The 18,150-nt window shown below is 41.7% G+C and overlaps 1 protein-coding gene across 6 annotated transcripts in view; it reads right to left on the reverse strand.

The window, feature by feature from the left end:
- The window catches only part of DPYD (dihydropyrimidine dehydrogenase), a 2,813,802-nt gene that overhangs the window by 951,313 nt on the left and 1,844,339 nt on the right, over positions 1–18,150 (reverse strand). The window lies entirely within an intron of this gene.

The following is an 18,150-nucleotide window of genomic DNA, read 5'->3' on the forward strand; positions in this document are numbered from 1 at the left end:
TGGCCTGAACATATCCCTTTATGACAAACAGTTTGACAGGATTCTCCTCTTTTCATATTTTTTGGTCTTGTAATAAACTCCAGCCTTTTTAGGTGGAAGTACACCAAATAATTCAAAAGTTGACCAATATGAGATCCGCCCTTCTTCCTGTTACACTTCACAAGATTCAAAGTAAGATATATAGACATTTCATTGTCCGACTCCTAGTGAGCACTGCAAAAAGTTGCATTCCTATTTTTTGGAAATGGCACCAACCACCTTTAATCACTGTCTGGCTGGCAAAGATTACAGAAATTAATGAGGTGGAGGACCCGATTGCAACAGAGAAGGACATAAGGGATAAATTCCTTCAGAAATGGTTCTACTGGCTTAATTGTGTGTACTCTTCAGCCTACACAGCTTTGTTGGATTCAACCTGAGTGAGGTGATGTTGGCACCTCTGGAGGCTCAGAGCCTCCTTTTTTTGGGAACTTTTTCTCCCCTTCTCCCACCGCAAGATATACAGTATATATATATATAGTGACATTGGGGTGATTAAAATCAATTGGTTGGTGCGTTTACAATGGGTTGCATCAGTCCAAACTGTATTTTTGGGGTTGACAGCCTACTTTTATTTAAAAGAAAGTCAAAGTTTATACAGATTAGTCTTTCCATGCAGGGGGGCTCTCACCATCACTGAAAAACAGTTTAGCTTCCTGGCTCTCTTGTGGCAGCTTTACTGCTCGAGTACCTCTGCAGGTCTTCCTGACTATCAAACACCTTTATCTTAGCCCTGCGTCTTTCCTCACAGCTCCTGTGCTTGTCCCTCCTGGACTCTCAGGCTTCAGACTTGGTCTGTTCCAACTTACATGGTGCACCAGCACCTCATGGCTCCCTTCACACATTTACCTCCTTGAGGAGGTGGGGGCCTTGAGCTTTAATTCTGGCTACAAAATGCATCTGAGCCATTAGTGTGCCTGCTTCTCCCAAAATCTGGCGTAAACCGCCATTTCACCGAGTAGCATGCGGTCACCCTGCTACAATATATACTGTATAAATATTGTTTTGAACCGGAGGGAGGAACACATAAAAACACATCACTATGGATGAGACACCCCTTTTTCTGGGTATGTTTCCCTTAACCATTTTACCTTGGCACCTCTGTGCTGATGATCAGCAACAGGAGTCCTAACCTGTCCAACCTTTTTTCTAAAGGGGCAAGTCACACACCAGTACCTATTCCTGAACCATGGGCTCTCACTAATCTCTCTACTATCCTTTCTGGCCTTAGGATCATACATTTCTTTTTACCTATCCCAGACTTACTCTCCCAGGACTGTAGGGGGCATACCTCTATGGCACCTGTCGTGGACCTACCTCTCTTACTGACTCAACCTTTACCAACACTATCTGTTTTCCAGATTCGCTAACCCCTGTAAGGTTACTCTTGGCAACCAAAACATCTAGGATTGACACGCCATTGTACAGGTTATCATCAATAGCAATATACCCCCATGAATTACACACATCAGTATCATCGTCAGCATCACCCCAAACTCTTGTCCCATTGTTTGCTAGGACAGTGTCTGTGGAGGGACTATATACAGGCCAACGGTTACTCTCTATGGGACCTTCCCAAAGTTTCACATCACCCCCTGTTTTACAACACTCCATAAGCGACTGTTCTACCAAACAACCTTTTCCAACACATTTTTATATACTAGTTTCTTTAACCATTTCTGTGTCCTTCAACGAATACCTCCGACATGTCCAACAGTGCTCCAGAGTGCCTCTCATACTCAACATCAGTAAGAAGCAACCCAGGACACTGTGAGAAAACTTTCAACATGGGTTTAGACAGTTTCCCGTTACAGTTACAAATACTGTTATTTCCTGTCAGAGTGTCTCCGGGTGCCTTAATCTGTACCTCATTGCGGGTGATGGACAGAATTCCCGCTACTGCCACATCTGTTCCTGGCCCTTCCTTCACATGAGGTTTAGTGGGTGAGACAGTATACGTGCCAGCCGCAAGTCGGACCGCACCAGCAGGAATGAATCCCATCACACTATTAGACGGAGAGCCTTCTAACATGTCTGTCATTCCTGATTTCTCTAGCAGTTCTCTTGAGCGCTTTCCACACAAAGCAGCTGGTGGAAGCACTCACGCCGAAAACTGTGAGACCACTTTCCACACAAGTAACCCACATTGCAGTAACATCGCCTGTACCACCTGTCTCCACTGATTTGTACTATGCAATACCAGGCTGCCTCTCCGCAGTGGATACAGAAAGGAAAGGGTTTTCACCAATTACCAATTACATTTCCCATAACCCGCTATGCGCCTAGCGTGGCGAATATTATGTTAAATAAATGGGAATCAGAGACCATTTTCAAAAACAGACCTCACTCACTTCTTCTGTATAAAAGATACATAGATGACGTGATGATTCTGTGGGAGGGAACCAAAGAAAGTTTTAACAAGTTTTTGGAGTATATGAATATGAATAAGTACAATCTAAAGTTCACAGCGGAGTACAGTCTGGCCACGGTGAACTATTTGGATCTAACACTCTTCAAACAAGGTGATCATATTAGTACAAAGACTTTTTTTAAAGAAACTGACCGTAACGCATATGTCCCGACACACAGCTGTCACCATCCGCAATGGATAGGAGCTGTAACGAAAGGGCAATACATGCATATACGGCGAAATTGTGATAATATCTTGGATTATTACACACAATTCTCACCACTAGATTCAGAGAAAAGGGATACCCTGCCAATATCTTGACAAAATTGGTCTTACAGGTGGCAAATATGGACAGGCAGTCCCTATTGGTCCCCAAACCAAAAAAAGAATACAAGGGTGACTATGCGTTCATATCGGGCTTTCATCGCCAATACAAAACAGTAGAAGGTATCTTCAAAAAATTCTGGCCTATCCTACTCAAAGATAAAGATCTACAATCTTCCCTGCCCAATAAACCTAAGTTTATCTACCGAAGGGCCCCTACCCTTAGGAATCGCTTGGCTCCAAATGTACCAGATCCCCCCGGGAAACCTCCTACTTTCCTGGATGGTTCTGGGTTTCACTATTGCACTAGATGCAATGCTTGTAAAATAACCAGAAAACCAGGCACCAAGAAAAAGAAGACCCAATTCCAATCTATAGTAACACAACAACAATTTGATATCAAACCTCTTATAACATGCGATTCGGATTACGTAACATATGTTCTGGAATGCCCATGTTCCCTTCAATACGTGGGCAGAACTACACGCCAACTGAAAGTAAGAATAAATGAACATTTAACAAATATTAAAAAGGGATACCCTAACCATAGTGTCTCAAGACACTTCAAACTTTACCATGATAGTGACCCATCACTATGTACATTCTATGGGATTGACAAAATCTCTAGGGATTGGAGAGGTACCCATATGAAAAGGGCAATATCTAGGAATGAAACGTACTGGCTTTATAAATTACGGACTATGCAACCATATGGGATGAATATAGATCTGGACCTTAATTGCTTTCTTACAAATGATTGAGTCCAGGAGTGTCTAGGAATACTATTATTTGTCCACTTCAGATCGTGCGAGTGAGTTGGGCACTATTTGTATTATGGTTGTAGTTAGAGATAGCTGTCCAGGGTGCAAGATGGAATACTCTTCCCCCCCTCTCTTTTTGTCCTCTTCATTATTTGAGTCAGACGGGGATAGGTCATATTGCAGCCTTTAAGGTTTGTTAAATGCTATTTATTTTTGTAACCATTTTTGTATGTAAACCGAGACTGGGGCTGTTATAGAATTCAGGGTTACATGAGTCCTCCTCCCCCCCTTTTTTCTCTACAAAAAACACCACCATTTATTTTATTCACTTATATTTTTTTCTCATTTTCCCACCACCTATAAGGGTGGATTTACTTACCTGTTTTTAACCAGTAGGGGGACTATAACAACATGTCGTCTCCCCCTAGGAGATGGTTGATATGAAGTCACATTCGTTTTTAATTAAGGAGTTTTTTGTGAACAATATGGTAAATATCCACAAGATGGAGCTAAGTTCCAGACCATAGTTGAACTTTCCAACTTTACTGCTATGAGCACAGTTCCTGTAGCTCATTTGCCAATTACCCGCCCCCTTCCTGTTCCTAATAAAATAGTCACATTCGTATTTAAATAAGGGGTTTCCTTTGTGAACAATATAGCAAATATCCACAAGATGGAGCTACGCTCCAGACCATAGTTGAACTTTCCATCTTTATTGCTATGAGCACAGTTCCTGTGGCCCATTTGCCAATTACCCGCCCCCTTCCTGTTCCTAATAAAAACCACCATTCCAGTGACCAACGTACGCTTCCCTGAAGACGTTCACTACGAAACGTAAGTCGGAGCGGTACGTGGTCACATGTCCTATCACCCAATAACATCCGGATCCTTTGGCTGCCCCCCTGTGTAAGCTGGAACGCACGCCAGCGTGGAGGAGACATGAAAGGCTTTTTCTGACTGTGGAGTCACCCTGACATGCAAGCAGCCCCAGTGCCGGGTAGGCACCCACCAATGTAAGCAGCCATTTGGCTTTTTAATTTATTTACTTTTGTAATAAATGGTTTTACGCTATGGAGACTGTTTTTGTTTCCTATGTATCCTTATCCTATCTTGAATGAGCTTGACGGGAACGATCCATGCCTATAATACCAACCACAGTCCGGCCATCCATGTGAGCAGGCACAACCCTGCACAAGCGCTAGTGACTCTCTTTTTAACTAAAGGAGTCATTGGTATCTGGTAAGCAGATATCTACTACTTCGAGGTGTTTTCCTTTTCTTAATTTTCCCTTGGTGATGGAAAACTTTGTGTTTACAGCAACATGATTGGGATAATATTGAAAGATATCACTTCAACTACTTCAATCACTTTTTTATGTGGACAATCAATCACTATATATATATTTTTTCACTATTGTGGGCACTTCAATGTGTAATCTAATTATTATTTGTCAATACTATGATTTTCATTTTTTTGGTAATGCAGGAGATATATTTATTTAGAGCACTTGAATAGTATGGTATCTAGCGCCCCCTAGCTTTCTTACATTTCCATTTTTTTGGTAATGCAGGAGATATATTTATTTGGAGCACTTGAATAATATGGTATCTAGCGCCCCCTATCTTTCTTACATTTCCCATAACATCTCTGTTATTTCTAAACATCCCACATCTACACACAGAACTTTAGAAAATCTTCCCTTACTAGCAATGTGGGGGGCTCATTTGCTAAGACTCGAGAGGCCGAGACACTTAAAGAGACCTCCACCTCAGAGGTAACTGACACAACTTGCGACTAAGAAAAAAGAAAAAAACTGCGCTAGAAACCTAAACGTGAAGCTGCGGCTATAAGTGAACCACACCAATAACACAAGAAATATATAGAAAGCCGCGCATTTAAAAATGTAAGATCAAAAATTGTTAAATAAAAAATGAAAAAAAATTTATAATATATAGAAATAGTCCTTATGATTAAAATGTCCAACAACAGAAATTGTGAAAAAAATATATTGTGAAAAAATATAGTGAAACAATATTTTCAATATTCAATGGCTGATAGTAGAAATTCAGGCAACGCAAATTCCTGTTGGATGAAATGCTTACCAGATAGCAAGCCAAATGAGACAGGTGGCTATAAACCCAGCCTGGGCCTTTGGGGAACCAATCCCGGTATATCCTAGACGAATCGCACTTGCAAACCGAATTGGATACACGAAGGTTATACCAAAAAAAAAATTATAATAACATAGCGTAATACTGACACAAATTACGTGATAATAAAGAAAAAAGGGATATTTTATATATGTGACACTCCACCAGTGGTAAAATCATATAAAATCATAAACCATCCTGTGCCTATAGGCACAAAGAGAATTGCAAAGTGAGTGACATAAAAAACATGCATTAAAGTGAAAAAATCTCCTTGTGGAGAGCTAGTGCAAAAACCTTCCAAAAAGGCCGCTTACCAGATATTAAAAATCAAAAAGGCATGTGATTAACCACCAGATGATACATGGAAAAAGGAGGTATCTAAGCCGCTTACCAGAAATTAAATATATACGGGCATATAGCTATCCACCGTAGGGTAAATGGAAAGGAATAACCAAAGTGCAGCAAACCACATGAAAGTCCTGCTTACCAGATAGCAGACTCTATATAGGCAGACTGATTTAACCACAGAACCGGCTTCCTGGCATGGAGCTGCGTGGATCCATCAAACCATCCATATCTCAGGCTCCGCAGTAAACCAACTGCAATCAACAGGTGGCCTGGAGCAGACCAAAAAAGAAGAACTTGCGACTCTGCTTGAGCACTGACAAACGCATGTGTCATACTCATCCTCTCATTTTCAGCAAAGGTGAGCTTTTCCAAGTCATTATTCAGTACACTGTCATTCTGACACTCAACATTACTCATCTGTTTTGCTGTGGACAAAACCTTTGCCGTGTACACACCCTTATCCGATCCTTTTGACTGGAGGGGGTTAACTTCTGCAACAGCCAACACACCCAAGACTAATGGTTGTTCTGCAGCTTCTCCATTCGCCACAGCAGTAATAATGTTCACCTCACTATTACCTTCAGAAATTTCTTTCCACCACGCTAATACCTTAATGGCCAGACTATCCCAGGCTATCCTGTCTGTGCTCCAGTCACCAGCACTCTGTAGCACTGCTTCATCTGCCAAAGGAGACACAGGCAGACAGACATCCTGCACAATTCACTGATAACCACATCAGACTGTGATAATACATGCCCCACCATTTGAGCTATTTTCTCATTTTGTTCCACCTGAGCAGTATCAGAGCTGTCCTGGACCACCACCAGCTCCAACAGAGGTAGTCCTCATGAGATTTCCAGGGACAACTCAGCAGCACTGCATGTGGTTGCCATGGGAGACATCAAATTATCAACATTGTCAGAAATACATTTCTCATTTTTATTCCTGTCTTTCACAGACTGTCTCAGGTCATTACCAGCTTGAGTCTTTGGAACATTTATTACATCACTTTTTACCGTGTAAGACACTCTCATCGGGGTGGCTACATAGTTGTCCTGGGAAACCTCAAGCTCAGACACCATGTGCTCCTGGGGGGTCTTTAGGGACACCTTTGTTGCACCTGTCATGGTTGCTAGGGGCAACGGCACACATCTCTCAGTGGCCATTCCTGACATATCTACCTCAGCACTCTGCTGAATCAGTCCTCTCCCATTGCACAGAAGTTTTATCTCTTAGACACCAACACACCAGCACACAGCACCACCATGTTTAGCTTTAACCCTTGCCTCTCTGCTACAAAGGGCACTGCATGGAGACAAGTCCTCAATGTTGCTGCAGGTTACATAGTTATACAGTTAGTCAGGTTGAAAAAAGTCCATCCAGTTCAACCATAAAAAAAAAAAAAAAAAATATTGTACAATCCAATAGACCCAATTCTATACCCACAGTTGATCCAGAGGAAGGCAAAAAACCCCAGCAGAGCATGCTCCAATTTGCTACAGCAGGGGAAAAAATTCCTTCCTGATCCCCCAAGAGGCAATCGGATTTTCCCTGGATCAACTTTACCTATAAATGCTAGTACCCAGTTATATTATGTACATTTAGGAAAGAATCCAGGCCTTTCTTAAAGCAATCTACTGAGCTGGCCAGAACTGGTGCCCAAAACTGAACTGCATATTCCAGATGAGGTCTTACTAATGATTTGAACAGGGGCAAAATGATATCTCTCTCTCTAGAGTCCATACCTCTCTTAATACAAGAAAGGACTTTGCTCACTTTGGAAACCGCAGCTTGGCATTGCATGCTATTATTGAGCTTATGATCTACCAAAACCCCCAGATCCTTCTCCACTACGGATTCCTCCAGTTGTACTCCCCCTAGTATGTATGATGCATGCATATTCTTAGCCCCCAAGTGCATAACTTTACACTTCTCAACATTAAACCTCATCTGCCACATAGATGCCCAATCAGACAGTGCATTGAGGTCAGCTTGTAAATTGGAGACATCCTGTAAGGACGTTATTCCCCTGCATAGCTTGGTGTCATCTGCAAAGGCAGAAATGTTACTTTTGATCCCAGACCCAATATCATTTATAAAGATATTAAAGAGTAAGGGTCCCAGCACTGAACATTGGGGTACACCACTTTTAACCTTAGACCATTCAGAGTAAGAATCATTAACCACTACTCTCTGAATTCTGTCTTTTAGCCAGTTTTCTATCCATTTACAAACTGATATTTCCAAGCCTGTAGACTTTAACTTACACATGAGCCGTGTGTGCGGAACTGTATCGAACGCTTTTGCAAAATTCAAGTACACCACGTCCACAGCGACCCCTCTGTCCAAGGTTTTACTTACCTCTTCATGAAAAGAAATCAGGTTTGTCTGACAACTTCTGTCTTTCATGAATCCATGCTGTCTGTTGCTTAAAATGTTTTTTTCCAGCAAGAACTCGTCTATGTGGTCTTTTATTAAATGCTCCAGTATCTTCCCGAATATAGAAGTTAAACTAACAAGTCTATAGTTACTTGGTAAAGACTTTGATCCCTTTTTAAATATAGGCACCACGTTCGCCCTGCGTCAATCCAGTGGTACTTTTCCCGTCATTAATGAGTCCCTAAAAATTAGATACAATGGCTTTGAAATTACAGAGCTCAATTCTTTTAGGATCCGTGGGTGGATGCCATCAGGTCCAGGTGCTTTATCCACCTTTATTCTGTCTAAATATTTCTGGACCATATCACTTTTGAGCCATTGTGGATCATTCGGGGCTGTGTCAATACCACCCCCATTATGGACATGAGCTCCCCCATGCTCTTTTGTATACACAGAGCTGAAGAAAGTATTTAATAAATTAGCCTTCTCCTTGTCCCCAGTCACCCACTCTAGATTATTTTGTAAAGGGCCTACATGCTCAGACCTGACCTTTTTACTATTAATATATTTGAAGAAATTTGTGGGGTTTGTCCTACTATTTTTTGCGATCTGTCATTCGTTTTGAATTTTTGCATCCTTGATTTCCTTTTTACATATTCTGTTAAATTCTTTGTAACATTTAAATGACACTAGTGTTCCTTCATTTTTATATTTTTTAAAAGCTCTTGTCTTATTGTTTATAGCTTTTCTAACTTTGACCGTGAGCCACATAGGTTTTATTTTTAGCCTTTTAAACTTATTGGAAATCAAAATATAGGGAATGGCGCTGTGTTATAACTAGGAGCGTGATTGAAAATTATACAAATGTTCAAGTGCATAAAATAATTACTATTTAAAAATAAAAAATATATATATTGGTATGATTCAGAAATTTCTTACAAAAAATTCTGTCCTTATATTAGTGAAAAACGCCTTATTAAGTAAAAAAATGCTACTATATGTGCAAAAAATCACAAATATTAAAATGACACCATTGAATCACATAAATAAATCTTCACATTAATAAATATAAAGTGATAAGTGCCAGAAGCAGTGATTATCAAACAGTAGTGCATAAATGTGCAATAACCATTCGCAATAATAAATCATTAATAATGTGTCAAATCGCAACTAAGTATCAAAGAGAAAATCCCATATATTGTTTAGTGCAAAAAATGTTCATAACAATTGTGCAGAAAGTTCTTCTTTGGTGGAAAAGTGCCATGCCGTAATAACTGGTAGTACCCCCCAATGTGGTTGCACTCACCGGAGCACTCCACCCCTGCAGGGGTACGAGCGTATGATGTTGGTCCTGTCACTCCAGTGGTGTAGGTGTCAGTTTCCTTCCACGCGTCCCAATCTCAAAGGCAGCTGCTTACACACAAGGAGGTGAGGACTTCCTGTCCCTTGATGTATTAAAGGTCCCCACTGGATATCCACTTAAGTATTAAAAATATTAAAAGAAAGGTATCCACATAGCGTGATTCTGTTTAAAAAATGTATTCATTTATTTATATAAAAAACAGTCCAGTCAAAGTAGGCTGATATCACACTGGCGGATAAAAAATATTAATATATCGAAGTGGGAGAGAGAGCTCACAGTCTCCTATACTCTCCCCGTGTTCCGGGGCCGCAGCGTCAGCGTGAACCGCCGCTTGCGTTCCACCGGTTGAATATCCGGAACCACGATCCGCGGAAATGACGTTGTGGGTGCCAAGATAGTCCCGCCTTACGCGTTTCATCACACGGACCTTTCCACCTAGGGGGGCTGCAGGTGTAAGTTAGTCTTTAAGCGCGGATCCGTGGATATATTTATATATTTATAACTTTTAAACTTATTGCCCATGGGAATATACTTTGCAGTGAGGTCCCAAACAGTGTTTTTGAAGAATTCCCATTTCTGTTCTGTGTTTATCGATGCCAATATTCCCTCCCAGTCTAAGTCCTGGAGAGCAGCCCTCATCCTTGGAAAATTTGCTCTCTTGAAGTTAAGTGTTTTTATCTTTCCTGTATGTATCTCTTGTTTACAGCTAACATCAAATGAAATCATGTTATGATCACTGCTAAACAGGTGTTCCTTTATCTGAACATTAGTAATAAGCTCTGCATGGTTTGAGATTACCAGGTCCAACAGAGCTTCATTCCTAGTTGGGGCCTCAATAAACTGGACCATAAAATTGTCCTGTACCAGGTTTATAAATTTTTGCCCTTTAACTGTCCCAGCAGTGCCATTACTCCAGTCAATTTCTGGGTAGTTAAAATCCTCCATTATTATCACCATCCCAGCCCTTGCAGCCCTTTCCATCTGTGCAAGGAGCTGAGTCTCCACCTCCTCGTTAATGTTGGGTGGTCTGTAACAAACTCCAATGATTAACTTTGAACTACGCACATCTAGGTTCTACTTTAAACAGTGCTTTGCTACTACACAGGGTATTAATTTATAGCAAGTCTCTTAAAGCAGATTTTCTCATTGGACTTACTCCCATTTCACAGAGAACAGTTCCATGACCAGTCTCTCTCATATTTGTAACATCAATAGTCTTACCATTCCATTTGGCAGGTGTTGAAAGCTTCAATTGAGGGCTTGTCCCTTCTTTGCTGAGCTCTCACAATACCCCCACATGGACACAGGACAACATTGCAGCCTTGGACTCTCCGACATCCCTTGCAGTCCAAACAGGTTTCCTGTTGCCAGGGGACCCACAAACATGGTCATACCCCTTGCAGGATGCTGCATACTGTACCCTCTTCTCTGGGCTGACCACCTCACACAAGCAGCCATAACATAAAACCACCGGTTTCTTGTGCTTTCTATCACCCCCTGCAGACTAAACAAAATTTTCTCCATGCTTGCCAGGGGCAGCAACAGACACGTTTGCACAAACATCTTCACTCAAACTGTGAACCACATCTCATCTGTAGCTCTTCTTTTCTACAAGGAGACTTTCTCAAGTTGCTATGGGAGACCACATTCTCCCCGCAGAACTTTTCCAGTGCTCTCCAGACTGGATTGCTTCTTGGTACCTGTCATAGTCATCTTGGTCATGACCCATCAAGAGGTACACCCTTTGGTCCTCCTCCATCAGAAAAGGCTGCACCAATTCAGCCAAGCAGCCTCTGGGCCACCCTCTGTAGGAAGCAATCATTGTAAACTCATCCAAAAAGTCCTCAACATGTTCAGAAGACAGCATAGGCTGTATGAAGTCAGCAGCACAGATTTTTCCTTTGTTGCCATGGACAACCACTCCCATCTGCTCACTCTTTGCACTGAGTGATGCCTTGCTTTCTTTTTTCCCTTGCTTCAGTGTGGCCAAATGCCCCTTGCGCCAGTCTGGGGTTTGTTCTGTTGGCAGCAACCCCTCCAGCCAAAATTTGGCATACTGCCCCTTTAAGACTTGCAAGCAGTGCACATCTTCATGTAGACTTCATTGTAACCACATCAGCTGCTGCATGCTGCAAAACACACAGTTTCTTGCTACTCAGTGTTTCTGGTCTGCAAGGTTCTGGAACTCTGCCATTTGTGTCCACAGCTATCCTCCACCATATGTGAGATTGAGGTGAGTAAATTTAATTGGTAGGTGCATTTACAATGATTTGCGCCAGTCCAAACTGTATTTTAGGGCATGACAGCCCACTTTTACTTAAAAGCAAGTCAAAGTTCATACAGATAAGTCTTCCCATGCAGGGGGCACTCACCATCACTGAAAAAACAAAGTTCAGCACCCTGGCTCTCTTGTGGCAGCTTTACTGCTTTAATTACCTATACAGGGTCTTCCTGACTATCAAACACCTTTTGGGCTTCCTGACCATCAAACAAATCCCCATGGTTATGCACAGACACAGTATTTTAGTTCTGCATCTTTCCTTGCAGCTCCCTAGCTGCACTTGTCCCTCCTGGACTTTCTCTCAGGCTTCGGCCTTGGTCTGTCCCAACCTGGGCAGCATGGTGCACCTGCACTTCACGGCTCCCTTCACACACTGACCTCCTTGAGGGGGTGGGGGCCCTGAGCTATAATTCTGGTTCCAATATGAAGCCTGCAACACCTGAAACATTCGTTTGCCTACTTCTCCTAAAATATGGCATAAACCACCATTTTACCGAGTAGCATGGGGTCAACCTGCTACGATAAATACATACATATATATATATATATATATATATACACACACACACATACACTATATTGTCAAAAGTATTGGCACATGAAATGGCATCCCAGTCTTAGTCCGTAGGGTTCAATATTGAATTGGACCACACTTTACAGCTACATATAACAGCTTCAATTCCCCTGGGAAGGTGGTCCACAAGGTTTAGGAGTGTGTCTATGGGAATTTTTGACCATTCCTCCAGAAGCGCATTTGTGAGGACAGTCACTGATGTTGAACAAGAAGGCCTGGCTCACAGTCTCTGCTCTAATTCATCCCAAAGGTGTTCTATCTGGTTGAGGTCAGGATTCTGTACAGACCAGTTAAGTTCCTCCACCCCAAACTCCCTCAATCATTTCTTTATGGATCTTGTTTTGTACACTGGTACGCAGACATGTTGGAACAGGAAGGGTCCATCCCTAAACTGTTCCCACAAAGTTGGGAGCATGAAATTGTCCAAAATGTCTTGGTATGCTGACGCCATAACAGTTTCCTTCACTGAAACGAAGGGGCCAGGCCCAACCCCTGAAGAACAACCCCACACTATAAACCCCCTCCACCAAATGATTTGGACCAGTGCACAAAGCAAGGTCCATAAAGACATGGATGACCGAGTTTGGGGTGGAGGAATTCCACTGGCCTGCACAGAATCCTGACCTCAACCGATAGAACATATTTGCAATTAATTAGAGTGGAGACTGCGAGCCAGGCCTTCTGGTCCACATCAGTGCCTGACCTCACAAATGTGCCTCTGGAAGAATGGTCAAACATCCCCATAGACACACTCCTAAACCTTGTGGACAGCCTTCCCAGAAGAGTTGAATCTGTTATGGCTGCAAAGGTTGGGTCAACGCAATATTGAACCTTACGGACTAAGACTGGGATGCCATTAAAGTTCATGTAAGAGCAGGTGTCCCAATACTTTTGGTAATATAGTGTGTGTATATTTATATACAGTATCTCACAAAAGTGAGTACACCCCTCACATTTTTGTAAATATTTTATTATATCTTTTTATGTGACAACACTGAAGAGATGGTTCTTTGCTACAATCTAAAGTAGTGAGTGTACAGAATTAAAAAATATGTTTTTTTTTTGGTCAGTAACTGCTCTTTGCAAAATGCCAAATATTTACTTAGCATAGCAAATTTTAGTAATCCCAATATGGAGTAAAATCCATTGGTAAGTAAAACAGTTTCTTTATATTTATTTATTCCAATTAATTGAAGTTCAGTTTTATAGCTCATTCACAACTATGCATTTTAGCAAACAATAACACATCTGTAGAGGTTTGACACTGTTTTTAATGGGGCTAGTTTACATATACAAAGCACGTTGACATACATTGGTCCAAAAACATTCAATTTCCTGTCCATTGGTAGGATAGGAGTTACAACGTATGTAAACACATCATGGCATGGGTTAAAAAACCAACTTAAAAACACTACAAGACAAGCTCATAGTTGGGAATACAGTCTCAATGTATTTTAAACTATGTAAGTACTGATACTTTTTTGCGAATCTAACACTTTTATAGAAAAATCAGATAACATAATAAAAAGCAACATATGATATGTATACCATTACCTCTGTTCCAGAATGACCAGAGTTATCAGCTAATATTGTACATTGGCTAGACTTGCATACCCAAATCAAACTCCCTTGGCTGCTAATAAATTTCACATAAGTCTTGTAAATAAACAGACTGTAGGCACATTCCCATGATTATGAATCTTTGCTCAGTAATTCAAGCTATTTCTATTGACATTTGCCTTGAGTATTTTAGAGTGTAGATTCTTATAAATGTAATACCCTCTGGTGCCACAAGCAATGAAAGGTGCTAAGACACCAGCAGCCAATTTCAATTTAGTTTTTTTTTTTTGGTTTCATGTTCAGTAAATTAGGAGAGAAGCAACAGCCAGATACTGAGAAACAATAAGGGACTACGAGTAAAATGAAAGAAACAGCTAATCATTTCAAGGTGAAAAGAAAAAACTAGACAGTCCAATTAACCAGGAAAGTGTCCACTGAGTTTCCCATTAACGGCTATGCAAACACAAACTTTAAAGTGAATCTGAACTGTTGCAACACATTTATAAATCAATAGAAGGACAACAATGTCAGGATTCTAATCACATAAAGTGAAAGCGGACTACATAAAAATATAATAAAGAAATACATAATTGGGTGAGATGTCTGGAGGCAACATTATTTAGTTTAGCAAGTTTTATTAAACCTGTAAATGAACTGTATAATATTTATATTTGTACCTTTTAAATATGATTTAAAGAGACCCCGTTGCCAAGTCATTCTTTTTAACAAGAACATTCCCATAAGATTGCAAGTGCATTTACCATATTTTATGTATGCTGTTTACCTTTATAAACCCTCCCTTCTATTGACTTCCAAAAGTTATGAGATTTCTTCTGGATGCTACCATTTTGGATTTGTCAACAGCCCCAGCAGACTCAGAGCAGTCACTCAAGTGACAAACATTCCCCTTTTCTCCTACTGCAGCAGCAATATAAAGGGTTATGTTGGGAGGTGAAGGGAGGGACGGGAGAGATAGGCAATAAGAGACAGTAATTAGACACTCCCAGAGGAGGAGAGGGCTATGAAAGGAAAGGAAGAAGGGGGATGTCCTGGGGAAGTGACTCTTCCTGAAATAGACACTTTTTTTAGCAGGTTCAGGTGCACATTGCAAATGCATAAAAAATTAATTATAGAACTCCTACTGTAGCACCGCAGATGGACATTGTTCGTGCCAGTTCAATACAAAATAAAAAAGACATTTTGGAACAATCCTTTCTTGGTTCATGTGAAATCCAATATTTATGCATTATTCAATGGCCTAGTACTGGTTTGACTTCAGTAAAGTAAATTTAATTTGCTGTCATGGATTACTGCACTTAGCAATTAGCATTTTGTTCCTTAAAACCATTTATTGTGTGATGTCAGTGAATACCTCCATATACTAAGTCTTTCAGTGAATTTATGAACTATTCCAGCTTGTAAATTTATTACTTAATTCCATTTTAAAGCTACACTTTGGTCAAGCAGCTAAATAAATAACTAAAATACATATTTGAGAGCTATTTCATCCGTCAAAAGGATATGGAATGTCCATGCAGTCTTGAAATTAACACATCTCCCTCACACAACACAGTCATACAGAGGAATCTGATATTTCCCTGATGCAATCTCACTTTCACTTACAGGCCCCCCACCTGTGCTGCTTCTCTGTCCCCCTCCAATGTTATTGCATGTCATTTTAGCATGCCTTAAGTTATTCCTAGATTGTAAGCTCTAACGAGCAGGGCCCTCTGATTCCTCCTGTATTGAATTGTATTGTACTTGTACTGTCTGCCCTAATGTTGTAAAGTGCTGCGTAAACTGTTGGCACTATATAAATCCTGTATAATAATAATAATAATAATATGTGAATCCTTACCTTGTAAAAAAAAAAACAAAAAAGAAAAACGCTAATTAAAAAAAAAAATGCAAAGCAAAACATTTGTACATACGGTATATATATATATATATATATATATATATACACATATATATATATATTTTTTTTTTTTGACATGGAGATTTTGCTATATGCTATAGGTAATCAAACTCACCTGCACTAATACGCGCCCTTTCAGCTTTTCAGTATAATACATCTTTAAATAACCCATGTCTCCCGCATTTCCCCAGTAAATATAATCACCATCTTAGCTCCATCGCTCCTTCATCTGCCCCTCCTGGGCAAAGGCTCTTGGCTTTTATTCATGGACAACAAAAGAAAGTGACAAACAGGAAGTCCTGGCCCCAACAGCCAATCGCTTCCTCTATACAAAATGATAACTCAGGAAATGACACTACGCAGGAAATGACACTAACGGGGAGGGCATCCACAGTGGGAGGGAGGGAGAAGTGCACACGTCTCATCCACTTGGGGCATGTACACTGCTCTCTGCCCAGCCACACCCACCATCTTAGTCAGCATGGAGCCCACTCAATACTGCTCAGAGTACCCAGTATCTAGTAAAATCATTCTACTTGTTCTTACAGGCTTGAGAAGATCTGCGGGGACATTGCTACCTGTGTTGTCAATATACGGTACGAGTATATTAACAGGGCAGATATCAATGCCCTCTTATTAAAGCAGATATGTATTGAAAAGGGATAGCGTAGCCACACAGAGATATAATAATACGTTTCTCTCATTATGCGGACTTCACTTCTCTAATGTGCATAGACATTTGAAGGCAAGAAACCCAGCACATTGCGCTTGATACTTACAAACCAGCAAGCACCCACACACACAGAGAACACGTCTCCAAGCCCATGAGAAGGTTTTCATACTGATGGCTTTACCACTGGTCCCGATTCAACCCAAGTGCACTCTGCCAGAGCGCTCCGTGGTTAAATCAGACACAGGGAGACAGATGACACAATCTATAAAACACACATAATAAAATTTCCACAAATATACATATATATATCTATATATATAGATATATATATATATATACAGTAGGTGACTGCGATATTGTGTCAATCTCGCCACTGTTATCAGCGAGATTTGACATCTGCGAGCCCCGTCATGGGAGCCAGCGCCGAGCTGGCTCGCTGATTGGGACAGGCAGTGCTGACAGCTGTCTGGTATGACTCATGAGGGGGAACGCCGTGCCAAATTTTAAATAAAAAAAGTGTGGGTTCCCCCCAGGGGCATACCAGGCCCTTAGGTCTGGTATGGATTGTAAGGGGAAGCCCCTGTGCCGAAAAATCGGCGTGGGGTCCCCCAAAATCCACACCAGACCCTTATCCGAGCACGCAGCCCGGCCGGTCAGGCCCCCCCACCCCAAAGCACCTTGTCCCCATGTTGATAAGGACAAGGGCCTCTTCCCGACAACCCTGGCCATTGGTTGTCGGGATCTGTGGGCAGAGGGCTTATCGGAATCCGGGAGCCTCCTTTAATAAGGGGGCCCCCAGATCCCAGCCCCCCACCCTATGCAGATGAGTATGGGGTACATGGTACCCCTACCCATTCACCTAGGGAAAAAAGCGTCAATAAAAAACACACTACACAGGTTTTAAAAGTAAAAGACAGCTCCGGGGGTCTTCTTCCGACTTCGGGGGTCTTCTTCCAACTTCTCCGCTCTCTCCGGCCTCTTCTCCCGGTGTTCGGCTTCTTCTCCCGGGGCTGGAATCTGGGGTCCCCCTTATTAAAGGGGGCTCCCGGATTCTGATAAGCCCTCTGCCCGCACACCCTGACAACCAACGGCCAGGGTTGTCGGGAAGAGGCCCTTGTCCTCATCAACATGGGGACAAGGTGCTTTGGGGTGGGGGGGCCCGCAGGGAGCCCCCCTTTCCCAAAGCACCCACCCCCCATGTTGAGGGCATGCGGCCTGGTACAGTTCAGGGGGGGCATTCACTCATCCCCACCCCCTTTCCTAACCGGCCGGGCTGCGTGCTCGGATAAGGGTCTGGTATGGATTTTGGGGGGACCCCCACACCGATTTTTTGGCCTAGGGGGGTTCCCCTTACAATCCATACCAGACCT

This window comes from Aquarana catesbeiana, linkage group LG07 (assembly GCF_042186555.1).
Source record: "Aquarana catesbeiana isolate 2022-GZ linkage group LG07, ASM4218655v1, whole genome shotgun sequence".
NCBI classification, from domain to species: domain Eukaryota; kingdom Metazoa; phylum Chordata; class Amphibia; order Anura; family Ranidae; genus Aquarana; species Aquarana catesbeiana.